The sequence below is a fragment of the Myotis daubentonii genome, chromosome 18 (assembly GCF_963259705.1).
Source record: "Myotis daubentonii chromosome 18, mMyoDau2.1, whole genome shotgun sequence".
Lineage (NCBI taxonomy): Eukaryota > Metazoa > Chordata > Mammalia > Chiroptera > Vespertilionidae > Myotis > Myotis daubentonii.
Window position 1 is genome coordinate 41,046,331 of NC_081857.1, and position 17,952 is coordinate 41,064,282.

The window sequence follows — 17,952 nt, forward strand, 5'->3', positions numbered from 1 at the left end:
TCCCGCGGTGCATGTCGCACGGGGACGCACACCCGCGGCAGGGTCAGAGCGGAACCCCTTCAGCCTCTCTGCAGCCTTCAGCCCGAGGCTGACCGTGTGCTCAGCCTTTTCGCCGTCAGAAAGGTCACGGTGTATCTTTAGTTCCATTTAAACCCGCTGTAAGCCTCTGAGTCAAGTACCTGGGTGACCTTCAGAAATGAGAAATCTTGGCTAAGGAGAAATGTGACATGTTTACTGAAGAGCAAAGCAAGCCAACGTACCCGAACACGTTTTCATAGGTTAGAAAAGCGCAGGTCTTTCAGAGTACACGCTAAGGTGATTTTCTTAATACTCTGAATACATGAATCTATTTTAAAAATAAATAGGTTTTCACAGGTGGAGAGAAGGTTGTCCCTTCTCGTGGGAGGAGATGGGGTGAGACTGCCAACAGTCTGCTTTTTAAAAGTAAGTCAGGCCCAGGTCTCGGGGCCCGTCCCCACAGCAGGCCCTGGAGTGGGCGAGGGGAGCACGTTCCTTCTGCAGAACCTCTCTTTAAAGATTTCCTGCTTAAAAACGCATCCTTGTATATATTTTGTTGTTGTTTAAATAAAAAATAAAAGTAACAAGTTAGTAGATTCTGTGACTGGATGGGTTGATTGAACCAACATACTAAAGTTACAATCATGTCTCTTCTTATCTAACACACACGCACACAAATCCCAAAACCCAAAAACCTTTGTGGTTACAAGCATCGAACAGAGTCTAGCCTACCTCAGCACAATTTCTTTTAAGTTGTCCTTAACTGATCTTCAAGTAAAATCACAACATAAAATTACATTTTATATACAGACAATGTCCAAGCCCTCCAATGCGTGAGTTCATCTCACTTGTCAGCGAGAACCTTTCAAATATTAAACATTTTGTATGAAGGATCTGAAAGACCCAGGAGTGATGGTCTTTGCTTTTCTGCTAATAATATGCTGTTTATGTCACTCACAATACACATCCTTGCCCATGTACCGTGAAATGCTTCCATTTACTTCTTTGTAGATTAGCATTTATTCTCTATTCTCTTTCACTTTGGCCTTACTTCACAGATGATTTCACAACAGACATACTTAATAATCACATTCACCTTGACCTCCACCCGAACTGCAAACAATACCCCTGCCTTATTTTACATCCTGTGTTAAGTGTGAGTCTCCCATTTTAATCCCGCCACCAAGATGTAGAAGGCTGGAGCTGGCGATTTGTGACTCCTTCTGATCTAGAAGAATATTACAGTGTTTAAGCTCTATAAAACGTTAGGGGTGGTCTCCAGCTGCTGGCTTTATAGTGATTTATAACCTAATGTTGACTCTTTGTCTTGTATTGCAGGGGGTTAACTAAGAAGAGATTGATTTTACTACTACTGTACTTAATAGGGATTTTCAACAATACTCTAATAACTATCTATGGTGTCAGATGGGTACAAGATTTATTGGGATGAATGCTCAGTATGTTATATAATGTCTAATCACTGTGGTGTACTCCTGTAACTAACTCAATATTATGTGCCAACTGTAATTGAAAAATAAAAAAATTTTTTTTAAAGTGAAAGACAGCTATCAGTCAGCACATGAGATGCATAAAGAGTGAACCCTTTATTATTTTTAAGGACTCCATTCCAAGAGTTGTTTTTTTTTTTTTTTTCCTTCTGTGAGATGCCAGGCCTTGACTATATATATGGAGATCACATCTCATGCATACACTTAATAAAAACAAGCTAATAAGCACTTAGAAAACACACGATTGTCCTCGCACAGACGAGATGAAGGTCATGGTGATGAGTGATCATTTACTAATCGTTATGATTATGGCCAGTTGGTCCGGAAAACATTGTCTCCTGGGATCCGTCCCTGGAGATTAAAGACCTGCCCATCAGTCACTGCCCTGAGCCTCACTAGAGCAGAGAACTAACACGACTCCAGGCATCCTGAAGAATCTATGACACAGCGAGGAATGGGCACTCCTCATGGGCCTCCGGCCGCAGTCTAGTAAACCCTCCACATGACTCACCAGCTGCTGAGACAATTCCTCGGTTCCCTGGATGGATAGCGCGTGTCATGCCTGACGCTGCGGGAGCAGCCACAGTATTTTAGGTTATTGCCAGAGTAGCAACTGGCAGTATCATCTTCTGAACTTTCACTCTGGTCATAAGACTGAAGATTTTAAAGATGAACTTTATTTGAACTTGAATGGAAGAGATGGAGTTTCATGGCTGGGAGAGTGGAATATGGTACCAGGAGGGAAGAAGGCAGAATAAGAAGTAAAGTTTACAGAGAAGTTTGAGCTTCTCAAAAGCAATGGATTAGCCGCCATTTGAGTCTATTTTAGCTACAACTCCAATGGGATGTGGCACGGAGATGGTTCCCGTTTTTCTCATGAAAATATTTGTGTATCGTTATATACATTTGTTGCATATGAGATGTGTGTTAAAAGTTTGCTGGTAATCAAATGTTTAGTTTAACGACCTTAGTTCTTTAAACTAAAAACAGGATGCTTTAAACATGATGTTGTGCTATTTTTACGTAAGCCAACTTGAAATTATAAGTCCCCTTAATACTAACTATATTAATATGTTTCTTAACATCACTCCCGCCACCCCTGTACTCTCCAGCTGTCAGCCGACTTGTGGCTGAGCAGTGCTCCCCCTGTGGGAGCGCACTGACCACCAGGGGGCAGCTCCTGCATTCAGTGTCTGCCCCCTGGTGGTCAGTGGATGTCATAGTGGCCGGTCGTTCTGCTGTTCGGTCGATTTGCATTGATTTATGGCATTTGGGTCAATGAAAGACTGCATATATGACAGTGGTCCCATACGACTATAATGCAACTAAAAATCTCCTATTGCCTAGTGACATCACAGCCATCATTGCTGAGTGCATCAGGTAGTAAACTCAGATTTTTAAAATCTCAGAATACTTTTTAATCATTTTTTTTGGATGCAAAAGGAAAACACTCTAGAATAAAAGCAAATGCAAATAACCCCAATATTCTGCTTAGACTTATTCAGAAACTAGAAAAGCTGTAATGTTATGCTTGAAAAAAAACAAACGGTGGACTAATTTGGTAGGCTGTGCTATCTTTATTCATTTATATTTATAATTACTAAAATTCCCCCCAAACTGGAAGTTATTATACAATCAGACATCTGTCCAATTATGTTCTAATTATTTGTTTTTATTAGGATTGTGCTTCCCAACATCGATTGTTTTTTTTAAATTAGAATTTCAACTATTTTTACATGATGGATGTCTGAATAAACTCCTGACCATTTTGTAGATGTCAGTATTACAGAATTTATGATTGCTGCTCATGTGCAAAGAATATAACAGAGTTTTAAACGGACCTAGACTGTTTGACGCAGGTGAAAACCACTATGAAAGGAGTGAAATGTTTATCAGTTGGGCAATGTGCTCCATTAGGACTCAGTAGCATTTGTCACGGTACCAAATGGGAGGCCTCGGGCAACTGCCCTCGCTCCCCAGCGCCTGCGCTCTGAGCCCGTACCTGCCTCTCCCGGGTGTTTTCCTCTGGAGTCGTACTAACTGGGCCTTCCATCAAGTGCTGCCACTGCCCAGCTGGGCACCTTTTAATTAACTTTTAGCCTCTCTAAGCGTCATTGTGCTCTGGTAGGTAAAATAAGAAGAATGGCCACCTCCTCATTGCCAGGAGCGTTACATAAGGTATTTGAGGCATGGAGCCCTTGACCCCTGTTGTGTGGTCAGCAAATGAGCTGGTCATGCCATTAACTCAGGACTCTTTCCTTCCCCTCCTAATTATTTCTGGAATTTGCTGCTTTATCTCCATCTCTGTTAAGCCAAATCGCTCCAGGGCCTGGCGTGCTGTCCCGTATTATTCTACAGTCTGCTAACTAGTCCCCTTTGCTTTGTTGATGTTTAAAAGCAACTTAAACATCAACAGAGCAAATACCTGACTTTATCACCTTCCTGTTGTGCATGATTCGCCACCTTCCTGGACCACCCTGTTCCCCTACCTTCAGGATGTTTATGTTTACTTATTCGTAAATCATATCCATGCGAGACTATGTGGCAGGAATTACAGAATACACACAAAACCAGAAAATAAGATGAGATACACATAATCAGAAAGCAATGGTCAGGCATGGCAATGAAGTACAGGGCACAGTCCCCTGGGGGCACATTCCTACTCAGAGACGCCTGATGAGCTTGCACTGAGTCAGAGATTTTCTTTGCAAGCACTTAGATGTTTTCATCAGACTTCCTCTGACTGTCACTGTCTCTCCCCTAAACGTTATGCTCCAACGACACACAATGACTCGGCTGTTTCTAGTCTGGGCGACTTTCCTACTGACGCCTGGAACCTACAGGAGAGATCTACCTCCACCCTCCAGCAACTTCCTATCCTCCTGCCGCACGCAGATGTTATTATTTCCGCTTTAGTATGACTTTTTAATCTTATGCACCGTCCTGGGTAACTTTTCCATATTATTTTTTAATTATTCAGTTACTTCTTTGGTGAACCTTTTAGATTAAATTTCCTAAAGGCAAGAACTTTTTTTCCCCTTTATAGTTTCTAATCATAACAATTCAATAAGTATTTATGAAATTAAACATTTCAATATACATTTTTTTGAACCAAATTGAACTATTTGTGAGAGTTCTTAGAGTTCTTTGCATGCTATAGAGTGTGTTTGATTCCTTTCACTTTTTAATAATCAGATCAGACATTGCCTCTGTAATATCCCTTTTGATTTTTTAAAAATTTATTTATTGAATTTTTAGTGAGAGGGAGGGGGAGAGAGAGAGAGAGAGAGAGAGAGAGAGAGAGAGAGAGAGAGAGAGACTGACTTGTTGTTCCACTTATTTATGCAGTCATTGGTTGTTTCTTGAATGTGACCTGACTGGGGATCAAACCCACAACCTTGGTGTATTGGGAAGATGCTCTATCAGCTGAGCTACCCGGCCAGGGCTATCTCTTTTGATTTTTAAAGGCAGAGTTGACTTTCCTTCCTTTGATTCATTCTTTGGCCTGGAACTTACATATAAATAGTATTTATCTTCCTGGAATGAAATGTTTGTTTTCCACATCAGATTTTCCCCTAAGACGAGGGCTCCACTTCATTCAGGGCAAAAGCAATGCATCTAGTTTCAGCTTTTTACAATAATTATTTCCTGCTTGAATGAAAAACAACCAATGGGATGAATGAGAAAATCATCAAATGATAACTGAATAATTCAAGATTCATTGCTTTAATGGTCTCCTCTGTCTATTCTAAACCTTGAAAAAGCGCCTTTGAGATGTTCTGCAATGTTTACATAGAAAAGAGAAACATTTTGTTTCCCCATCTGGTGACAGGAGGACCTAAATTCTTCAACCTAGAATTGTCAAAATGTCAACATTTTAATGACATGAACAGATCATCATTATGTATTTGAGTTGAAAAATTAAGCTAAAACAATAAATAAAATTATGGCTTTTTTTCCAACTGCCCTCATGTTTGTTTTAAATAAAATCATCATCATCATCATCAATACTGTCATCATCATTATTATTGATATATTATTATTCACTTAATCTAAAAGCTTGCTGGAAATATATCCAGCCTGTCGTTCATTATAATTTAAAGACATATGCAAAGATGAAATTAATCTATAAACAATGAGAGAGGTATTACAACATAATGCTTTTTACTTTCTCCCCCTTTGAGTAGCTATAAAAATGGCCACATTGGCTACATGTCATGTTTCTTAACATGTGACTGGCCACTTCTCATATCATATTATTGCTCCAGGTGGACCCTTTAAACTTAATTAAAATGGGCAGTTTTTTGAGAACTTAGAAAATAAAGCTGACAGGCTGTAATTCAAATGCAAGCACTCTCCTGGTGGCCATTAATAACTGGGGAAGCAGAGAGAAAAGGTTTTTACTTTTTATTTTTCAAATTGTACCTCCTGAAAGATTGTTATGTGGTGAAGCTTCATATTTTACCCAATTCAGCTGCCTCAGGACTTTATCCTCAACACATAAGCACCTACTTCATAACTGGTATTCTGATAACGGACCACAGGCCACTATATCGGCTTATTCTCTCGGGATGCATTAAGTTTAAATCCAGTTTCTTTTGCACACTGGGTCATCAGCCACAGTGATGACTAATCAATCATCGACTGAGTGATTTCAAAATAGCATGATTGACCTCATAAGTGGTCAACTCTGGTCAAGTGACTTTCTCAGTGTCTCACTTTGCTCACCTGTAAAAGGAAGTGACAGAAAACCCTTCGCATGGGTTGTGAGAATTACATGATGGGTTCCTAGAACAGGGCGCCTTGAGGATTTGCTATGTATCGACCACACTGGACTCAACTCACCTTGCTTGTTTGCATTTAGAGTGAGCAGAAGAGAAGGGAATTTTAGGTTGCTTTCATCAGATCTAGGTTCAACTGTATTTGCCCACTAGTAACCGGTCACGGGACTTGAATCACAGACTCAGATGAATAGCTTTTGAACACTGCAATTAACATGGGCAAAAAGCTTGGATGGATGGGCCCAACTTTATTTTTCCTCTATATTCATTTATTTGTTAATCCTCACCTGAGAATATTTCTTCCATTGATTTTCAGAGAGAGTGGAAAGGATGGGGAGAGACAGAGAGAGAGAAGACATGATGTGAGAGAGACACACCGATGGGTTGCTTCCGTGAATGTCCCTACACATTGCCACTCAATAATGTTTACCTCCCTCATCACTTCCCACAAAGGCTTTCTCCGAGGCTCCCGTGAAAACGAGATTGTGTGTCATTTTCCTACAGAGTACATGGTCCTTGTGTTTATAGCACAATCACAGCCTGTTACTGTGCATTTATAAAATTCTGTGGTTTGTTCACTAGTCGCCATTTAATGTGTGAGGTGTTTAGTTTCTACTCTACTGACATTGTTTTTAAAGGCAGCATTTGGTTTGGCTCTAAATTGCAACTTGGCACCTGAGGGACATTCATCAGGACTTGTTAACTGAATAATTAAATAAAACTGACATTTCAAAGGCAAAAGTACATGACAATGTGCTGCCCTCTGATACTGCAGTAGCCTTTATTTGGAAACTTCTGATAGTGCTGATTGGTTCTCGTAATCCTCTCGTCTGTGTCTTAGTATTGACTGCTCCCTCTAAGCCTTCCTTCTTGAGTTACAGCACATTTTAATAACTTTATCGACATGGTACTGAGTTTCTGAGTTTGGGGTTTATCAATATTTGCTTTAAGCATCAGACTGTCCATACTACAATAAATCGTTGTCAACTGATTTCTACAGACATTTGGGAGCTCCTATTTATTCTGTAAAAATACTTTCTATGACTGTACTTACTAGTGACATCTCTCTAATCTGTGTGCTTTATCTGTGCAATTCTGGGTGCCATGGAAATGCAGAAAACCTGAGGCGAAATACGGATACCATACAACATCTCTAAATTAAAACAGATATGAAGGAGAACAGAGATTGAGAATTATTTAACTCATAGGTGCTTATTATTATGTACTGCAGTTTGGCAAATAATACTATAAAAATGGCCTGTGTATTACCTTTTACTGATTATCTGATCTTTATGAAATACAGCTGGTAGGCTCATACTTTTGATCTGAAATTTGACATGCTGCTGGAAATACAAACTGATGGACTCAGGCATAAACCTGTAAAATGACATTGAAAGTCCAGTAGTTACTTCTCTAAGTTGATTTGTCTTCTGATAAATATCCAAACATTTACCCTCATGTTATCTCAACCTTTCTCCTTTACACCTGAATCTGTTTCTACTATAGTGAAATCAATATTTATTAATGTTTTCATTTATTCTCACCATTATCACAATTACAAATCCTAATGCAACTGCATTTTTAAATTGCCTAACTGGCTTTAAACTTAATGCACTTAAAACGTCATGTGTCATAACTACATACTATAAATATAATTTTTCACAGTAAGAAGTGATGATTATTTATTCTTCAACCCTAAGCAGGCTTAGTGTATCTCATAAAGGGTGTTCAGTAACATTGATTGAAGGAACGGACAAGCCAATTTTAAGCAGCTACACAGAGAATCTTCTGATTTCCACAGAATCATTTCCTAATTTTATGTATATTTTTGACAATGGAAACTGTCTCATTCTATCGTTTTGCTGAGCATAATCATAACATATCCCTAGTTACCACTCAAGGTTTTTTTTCTTATGTAATTTCCGATAAGACATACATTGCAAGGTGGGTGGGTGGGTGGGTGGGAAGAGATCAACCAAACAACTTGTAAATATATAAGCATAACCCATGGACACAGACAATAGGCTGGTAGAGACCTGGGCGAGGGGTGGGGTGGCCTAGAAGGGGTCAATGGGGAAAAAAAGTAAATTGTCTTTGTTGAATAAGGATGGGCTTTGTGATTTCTCCATGATTTCTGCTAAGCACACCTGCTATGCTGGTGAAATATACGGCATGGCACACAATCTTCGGGGTACTGGAACCTGGAAATAGCCGAAGTCTATGGAAATGAATAGCTGAATTATTAAAGACGCAATAATAGTGTTTGTACCTTGCCAGGTGTGGTCTGTTTTTAGTCACAATGCTGGACTCTTGATTACCATCTAAATGTCAATAATCACTGGTATCTGCTTAAAGCATTAACTTGAAAATTGGACTAGATTTCTACCTTTGTGAAAGTGAACTTATGGCAGTTTGAACATATTTTTAAATGTTCCCTGCATTTGTTTTTGTTTAGTGCTATTCTGTGGAAATACTGCTTTCTTAGTCTAAAAAGTCTTTACACATAAGATGGTACATGACCCAGAATAACAATGGCTTCACCAACAATTGGAAAGCTTTCCACCAAACACACCAGTGTTCACCCCTGGGAAGGAGAATGACAATATAGGGAGGAGTTTTTTTACAGTCCAGATAATTTATAATCACTGAACCTGGTTATACTGAAGCCAGTTTGGATATTCTAAGATATTGCTCTAATTCTAATCCATAGTAGTACAACATTTAAATTAATGATACAGAAATGCTCTACGACAAAATGTTGCAATATGTAGAGTACCGATCTTTGTCATTATTCTGGAGGGCCCAAAAGATACCATACAAAAAATATCAGGTGATTTGTACAAATATCTGGGAAATTCATTCAACCTAATGATCATATTTGTCAATACGGGCCTTTGATGTGGAAAAACTGAAACCGATACTTCTTATACAAGTTGGCAAAAGACGTGCAACTGATCACGGAGCACTTTACAGAAAGAGCAAAGAATAAAAGCTTAACGATCTACCCTGAGAAGAATGGGCTCACTGGCGGCTGGAAAACCATTCAGCCTGACAGTTTTCCATAGATCAAAACTCTCAGGGAATCCGTTGGGTAGGCAGCTCACTATCTATCAATCTATAAAAAGAGGTGGAAAAACCCAAATGAATAAATCACAGGATCAAACACTTCCCAACTCATATGTAGGAAGCCAGCATGACCTTAACATCAAGATCTGATACAGTTAAAGAAAAGAATACTGCGGACCAACAGTCCTCACTAACATAGACCAAGACGCTAACGTAACGGCAGCGAGTTCATTAGAGACCCATGGAGAAAGGGTACCACTTCCAAACCAGTGCCGAGCAGCTGCGGGATCTGCGGACGCTCAATGTTCAAAAGATCATGAACTTAATCCACCACACTTACAGCCAGAGAAAGGAGATCCATGTGACTGTCCCCATAGAAGGAGAAAGTCCATTTGACAAAAGTCGACATCCACTGCGGACAAAAACTTCCATTAGCCTGGAGAGGGAAGGGAATTTCTTCAAACTGATCAAGTGAATGTTAGGAACTGGCATCTAACATTCTTCTTCATGGCAACAGAAAACGCTTTCTTTCCAACATCCAACGTCTAACTTAGAAATAAATACTTTAAAATGTTCTTTAAAAAAGAAAATTGAGCAACTCCATATATCGATGGGGAAAATCAGCAACACTGTAGTAATAGAATTATTTTTACTACTGCATGGCCCATTGAGCGCTTCATCAGTTATATAGAGTTCTTGTTTGTCATAGTCCTTTTATAGTCTTCTATATGTTTCATAGGTAAATGAACAATTCCCATACAATAGATATCACATACATAGAGGGTTATGGAACTCGGAGGGAAAAAAAGTTAAGTCTCTATGGGAATGTAGAAAAGGCAGGGGGAATTCGTTGAAACTGAAGATTCTTGGGCCATCCTGAGGCATTTTAATTTAATAGTTCAAGGAAGGAGACTTAAATTCTTGCAAGAACACCTAGAAAAATATTCCTGTTTCATTTTCAAGTGGGCCGAAGATAAATGTGTACCCTGGACATAATGTTCCCTGTCTGGAGTTAGTCCTGTAATGAGGATTATATGAAGAGTTGCATGCAAAACATAGATGAAGCCTGTTTTAGCTTTTGCTAGGAATGGGATGATAAGTTGGGCTGGGTTATGTAAAAAACAAACAAAAACAATAAAACAAGGGACTAAAAAATAGCGCTCTCAATACCAGCTTGTTACCTATCCAGAGAAATTTACAAAGTTTTAAAAATGTGAAAATTGTGCTTCTAATCTTTGCTGTTCACTTTAAGATTCTAGATTTAGAATGTCAGCCTTACAGGGAATCCTGGCATTTCACTGTGGGAAGGCTTCCAAGCAGGGATAAAACCTAATGGCTAACTGGCAAAACGCCAACAGATTTAAGATAAAAAATCTCTAATTAAATCTCTCTAGTCTAAGCATAATTTATTGCAGATTTCCCCAAAATTCCCTACGGATTTCTCCTGCCTTTGGAAACACTGTCTGAATTTTAAATTGATTTAATCATTTCCAAGTCAGGCCATAACAATCTATCCATTGTTATAAATGCCAAGCGTTTCTACTTTGTTCCTCCATTGAAGTTATATTCATAATCTATTAGCCACATATTGGTTTTACTCTTTATGTCTTAAAATGCGTTACCTACACATGGCAAGAGAATGTCTGGGAACATTTTGGAAAGCTAGCGATGGTCGTGCATTCCAATAAATCCCTTCACTTTTTATTCAACTAGCTCTCCATGACAGTGGGAAGAGTGTGGTAGGAATATTATTTTAATTTCTCTATAACATCAAAAACACACCATGCCTCATAATTTTCTGCGTATGGGTTTAGCTAGATATTGATTTTGTGATCAGAATAATGACTTGGTCATACATAAATGATGCTAACTTGTATCATGCTTTTAAAACATTTAAATTTTTCCTAGGATATGTTCCCAGAAATGGGATTGCTGGGCCGCAAGGCAATCCCAAGTTTAATTTTTTGAGGTAACGCCACACTGCTTTCCACAGTGGCTGCACCAGTCTGCATTCCCACCAGCAGTGCTCACACACAAACACACATGCATTTTAAGAAAAGAATACAATTGAGTTCTTTATGATCAATCGGAATGTAGGTCATATATCTAGAAGAGCACACACAGCATAGAGGTAAATGATTAATAACGAAGGTGGTGAGAACATAGAGAGAAATATCAATTTGATAATGATATTTTATCTTGACCAAATAATGTGTGTGCACGCACACACACACGTAGGATTTTATATATATATACACACACACAGCCTTATATCTATGAAAAAATATTATTCTCAAAGAGAGCCACAGGAGGTAACTCTGATTCTCACTAGGTTACAACTCTAATTCAATCCATATTTCCTCAGAATCATGTAACCTCTCCTGAGACCTTAGTGGCCTGGAGAAGAAAGAGCCATTACACGGAAGTGAGACGTGTGTTCTTCGGGTACAGGAAACACAGATGGGGAAACAGCAGAAGCCCGTTTGAAATTGCTTAGTACAGAGTCAGCATCACATGACAGTCACAATTCTTCTGTAGCTAGACTCCACGTGAGTATTAGTTTCAAGTTCATGGATTGGATCGAAACCTATGTCCCTCTCTTTAATAATTAGAAATTATATCCTACAATTGTCAAAAATCCTTAAACTCAAGAGAGTTTAAATGATTTATCCGGACGCAGTCTCTGGTTGAGAACCCCAGCAACCGAGGGATGGCTGCAGGGTCCAGGGAGTGGCAGAGCTGAGACGAGGTCATCAGCTTCGGGTCCGTAGTCTCATCTTTTCCCAGGTTCCCTCCAAGGCTCCTGACCTGAGGATTCCCCCATCGTCACGCAGGAGAACTGAGTGGCCGACTTACGGGAAGTGTGGGCACCGGTGACCAGAGCAGGTCACTATAAGATGGAGTGTCCTGGGTTATTAATGACTCCCCAGGGTCACGTCTGAGTAAACGTGAACTTCCATTCTTCAAAGTTGTTTGGACTAAAATGCATTCTAAGTGGCGATACTGTAAAATCTTTATAAATTAAATACACTGGCATTTTCTGGGCTCTTCTTTTATCATAGAGCATTAGCATCAAAGCTACATTCACTGGGACTTTGGGGTTACTATCAGCGGGTCCTTGGGGAATCAGGCACTCCTAGTTTTCTCAGTAAGTTAACCTTTTTTACCCTAAATACCGATGAAGAAGAGGGATCAGGCTGCAGACATTACATTTACATACATAATGACAGGTCCTTTACAACCATCACTGTATACCATTAACACATATTAATAGATGCTCTTGATAAATAGGTGAGTGGATCAGGGGCCGATTGACGAAGGAAATGAGCATGAGAGCTAAAAACACAGGGGAGCAGTCCTGCGCCGTCAAGGGCATTGAGATGTTTTCGGGGAGTTTGGTGCAGGAAATGGTCACTGAAGTTTTAGGTTTGAGGCCCACACTCCCTGTGGGGGCTCCCGCCCCCCGGCCGCAGCAGCTGGTGCTAAACTATGAACAGAAAAATAGCAAGGATGCATTCACTTGGCTTCGGGTCCCTGGGAGATGCAGAGACAGCCTCCCTTGCAGCTGAGGGATGGAGGCCCCATCAGCAGAGCCTGCATCCTAGTGTTGGCCAGCACACTCCATTATTATTTATTCATTTATATCCAGACCCGGGAAATTCAAACAATGCAGGTGTGCCGCTCTCCAGCGTGGACTGAGTGCCCCCAGGTGGGCCACGGGGCCTGATGGTTGAATTCTTTCCCAGCAGGTTGGCCCGGGCAGCCAGAATGGGGCCCTCTCTTCGCTGAGACCCACTGCCGGGGTCAAAAGAGGCTTGAATATTAAAATAACACGCCTTTTCTCACTGTACCATCGCCAGCTACGACCTGCGCTGGGTGGGGAGGCCACTACAGTTTCTTTACCTCCAAGTGTCTGATGTTATTTCTTCCTCCATCTACTTGCCTAGGACAAGACGGGGATCCTGTCACTTCAAAAAGGCATGTGCTACCCTGCCGTAGTTAACGCTGGACAATCATTATTTTCTAAACCTCTTAATTCATAGCGTGTTTGTAAACAGTCCTTCTTAACCATCACAGCTTTAGCAAGGGAATAGGAACGAGTGGCGCACAGTTGACAGTCTCCAAGGAGACATCAACGCACATTTTGTTAGACGCACACAGTACGGTGTCCAGTCGGATACAATACAGTATGTGCTTTAAGAAGCCAATTCAGAATTCCATGGCATGTAGGACTTTGTTTTTATTAATTATCTGTGTGTTTTTAAATACGAAACCAAAGTACATGGAAGACTGCATATTAAAAAATGCCATCGGGTCCTCCCCGTGAATTCCTATGACGAATTCCAGTCGGCTACAGTAAGAAAGACAACACAACATGTGATATCTATCTTAAGTCCGGATATAAAAATATACGCTGCTTATATAGGGCTTGAAACCAGAAACAGGAAATGCTATTAGATTCTCATTGCAACCACATACACAAACCACATATACAAACAGATATGGGAAAATCGGCTGAAATAAGGAATGTGTGGGACGTGAAGATAACAGAGCTGCTGTTCATCTGTCCCGCATCCTATCTTATTTCCCAGAACCCTTTAGAGGTAGAATATTAATGAATTCTAGAATCCATTTATCAAGATAACTTGGCTGTAAAGAGGACTTAGTATCCATCTTAGAGGCTCAGTTTTCCAAAGAAGTTTTGGGTTCCCACAAACATAAGCCGCGTTTCTGCACAGGGAGGAATGTCACAGCCTAGAGAGGTGGCCCTATTTGAACTCTACGAGTGACAGGCACGTTTCCCCTGTCACTTCTGTCTCATCACAAACATCTCTCTCAGACAGTTCCCCTAGGTCAGTGGTCGGCAAACTCAGTCAACAGAGCTAAATATCAACAGTACAATGATTGAAATTTCTTTTGAGAGCCAACTTTTTTAAACTTAAACTATATAGGTAGGTACACTGTTATTAACTTAATTAGGGTACTCCTAAGGCTTAGGAAGAGCCACACTCAAGGGGCCAAAGAGCTGCATGTGGCTCGCGAGCCGCAGTTTGCTGACCCTAGGTCTACCTTAAGGTAGATTTCACATGGTGGATGTCATTTAGAAGACGGTTCATTTAATATGTCTTCTACTAATTCTCCATTCTTCTTTGAAACTCACCTGACCATAACTACACGGATTTCAAACATTCTAACCCAGTGCTATTCAATATAAATGCAATGTAAGCTACATGCAGACTTTTACATCTTTTGTAGTCAAATTACAATAAGCAAAAAGAACCAGTAAAGTTACATTAAATATAACATATCTTTTAAATGATTTGGCCAAAATGCTGTCATTCCAATATGTGATCAATAGGAAAACTGATTAATGGCATATTTTACGTTCTGTTTTTCATACGAGGTCTACGGAATCCAGTGATGCTTTACACCTTGCGCACATCGTAAGTCAGACAGAGGCAGGCTAGCAAGAAGCTCAGAACACTCCCTGGCAAGTGGATCGGGAAACTGAGACAAACAGTTAAACAAGCAGCCCAGCCAGCAGCAGCCAGCTACTAAATCACAAGATCTCATCTTCCCTGGCAAGACCTCTAAGAGCAGGTGGCTTCTCTCTCTCCTACCCAACCGAAGAGCGGGCAGCTCAAACCACGCTTTCCTAAGAAGCCATTGATCTGGCGGGCAAGCTCTCTCTCTGAGCTGTGTGAACCGCTCTAGCAAATGAGTGGAACCTGAGGACGGGGTCTTGGGAACCTCTGACTGACAGCACAGGTAACAACCTGGCCTTGTGACAGGTGTCTGGAGTCCAAAGAGGAGGTCCTGGGACCTCCCATCTGTAGCCAGTTGGCCAGGAGTACGGGTAACAACTTGGCCTTGCAACTGGTTTCTGAAGGAGGGGGAACCTTGAACCCTTCAGCTGGGGAATCTGATGCGAATCCCCGGTAGAACTGAGTTGCATCATGGGACACCCATCTGGCGAGAATTGCTCCTGGGTGTGGGGAACCGCCATACTCATGTTTGAATTAGTACCAGAACCTAGTTAAAAGTGCTCTTGCATTTTTATATGGTTTGCAGAATTTTTCTTAAATGTAATAATTATGCATCTGAATATGTATCTCATGGAAATCAAGCAATCAGAGACCACAATTTCATAAACTACATATAAATAGAAAATTTAAAGCAGATCTAAGGATCTGATCTTTGGGTGGGAAATAGCACACCAGTAATAAGCAGTTCTGTGATTTCATCCATTTGTACTTAATTACTTTGACTTTGGCTCATTACCACTGACATTCTAAACATTTCAGTACACAGGGAAATTCTGGTGCTCACAACTGGCCCAGACTTTTCTTAACTTCTTGCACATTTTATACGTATGAAACGAAATTTAAAAAATAAGTCTGCATAGGCAATGGCAATATGTTAATGAACATTTTTCCTGTTATACTTTCAACATGAAGGAGTGAAGACTTCCAATCTTGAAAACATTATTTAAAAGCCACATTTTAATATTCATGTTATGCTAAAATGAATATGACTTGAGGATCATTGAATGTTTTCCATATAGAAGTAAAAATAAAATGATAAATATTAATTTTCTTGTTGAAAATCACATGCAAATATAGAAGTATAAATAGCAAGCTACACTTTCAGATATTTATTTCTCACTACTTTTGTCCATGACTATATTTTTGGCACAAACGATATGATTTAATGCAAATTGCCTTATTATGTTAAAGAAATGCAGAAACTCATCAGATAATGTGGGAACTATCCCATTGGACAGAGATAAAATATGCTTTGCTTCAGTTTTCTTCCTCTGTGTTCTTTTGGCCTTGACTATCTCCCCCAGGGCATAGAGCATTGTTTTACAATTAAAGTCTACATATTTGAACCCTTTCCAAGGGTCTGAATGTGTTAAAAACAACCCCCCCCAAAAAAAAAAACAACACACAAATTCTCATGAAAAGCTGTGGTTTTAGTAGAATCTTCACTATGGTCAATAACTAGGAAACCAATGGCGGCAGGCCCTTTAAGAACCGAAGCAAAGATGAACTGGTGGGGTGACGTCTGACGTGGCTGCTGAGGTTCCCTTCAGTGCTAGGTGGCCTGAGGCGGTGCCCTGGCTTTGCCATCGGCTAGTCTTCGAACTGGAAAAGTTATGAAACATCTCATTCCCTGTTTCCTCATCTGTAAAATGCTGAGGTAAGACTGTTGTTTTCCTGGGTTAAGCATCGGTCATCATCTGTGTTAAGACGGGGCACAGTACCTGGCACACAGTGCACATTCAAGGCCTTGCACAGTTATTAGGGCTGAACCGTTGGTAAACTGGTAGTAAAGTTCCAGGCACCTCCATGCAGAAGTGCAGTGATGAGAAGATACACCATCAACAACAACAAAATTAGCTGTTTCTTGTAATTGATTTGATAATGTCAATAATGAAATCTGCCAAAACCGGTTTGGCTCAGTGGATAGAGCGTTGGCCTGTGGACTGAAAGGTCCCAGGTTTGATTCCGGTCAAGGGCATGTACCTGGGTTGCGGGCATATCCCCAGTAGGAGATGTGCAGGAGGCAGCTGATCGATGTTTCTCTCTCATCAATGTTTCTAACTATCTCTCTCCCTTCCTCTCTGTAAAAAATCAATAAAATATATTAAAAAAAATGAAATCTGTTCTTCCGGTCCATGGTGAAGAGCATGCTAGATTATGTTACTCACGGTAAAATACTATCCAACAAATAGGTTAAAGAACTAGTAACACGAACTTTTGAGACGGTTAAGCATCAATTATAGAAGCTACTGTTCGGTGATGAAATAATACTTTAAATGAGCTTACATGGGGCAGAGGCTAAAATTTCCCTGTAAAGGGGGAACTGGTTTGAAGGTACCATTTTCTCTGAGACAGACACCGAAGAGAAGCCCATTAAGCCTTCCCTTCCTACCAAGGTCAAGACCCTCTAGGATTCTTCCCAGATCAGAGGGCGCGCTCTCCGCTCACACACACACAAACAGGTCAACAGGCTGCAGTCCTCTCAGGCATTAAGACTGGAGTGTTCAACTTCTTCAGAAGTTTTAAAGCTATTTTCCCAACTTAATTTGCATAGAAGCATTTTAAAGCCTTACACCCTCCCTTTGTGCTAACTCATTCCCTCAAGAATAGACTTGGTGGAGCCCAAAGTAATTGTCGTGAAAAGACACTTTCTCTGATTGAACCCTCAAAGTGTTTCCACAGCAACCTCCTTTATTGGGAAACAATATTGCAGGAAATGGCCAATGGGACGCTGCGGGTCCTGAAGGAAACACTTAAGGAGATATAAAAAGTTAATTAGATGTGGCACATGCGAGCGATTATGATGACTTAATTAGCGGTATCCCTTACACTGGCACAATCTGTAACCTAATATGTGGCTTAATAGCTTCGTTATTAATCAATTCTTAACGTACACAGTTGGAAGCTCACATTGTTGTGTAACGTTTATTATAAATAGCCCCTGTGGGAATCACAACTTTATTTCATTAAAACTCCTGCCTGCCGCTAATTGCTGCCAGGAAAACACGCGCAAACTAATTGTGTTTCGGGAGC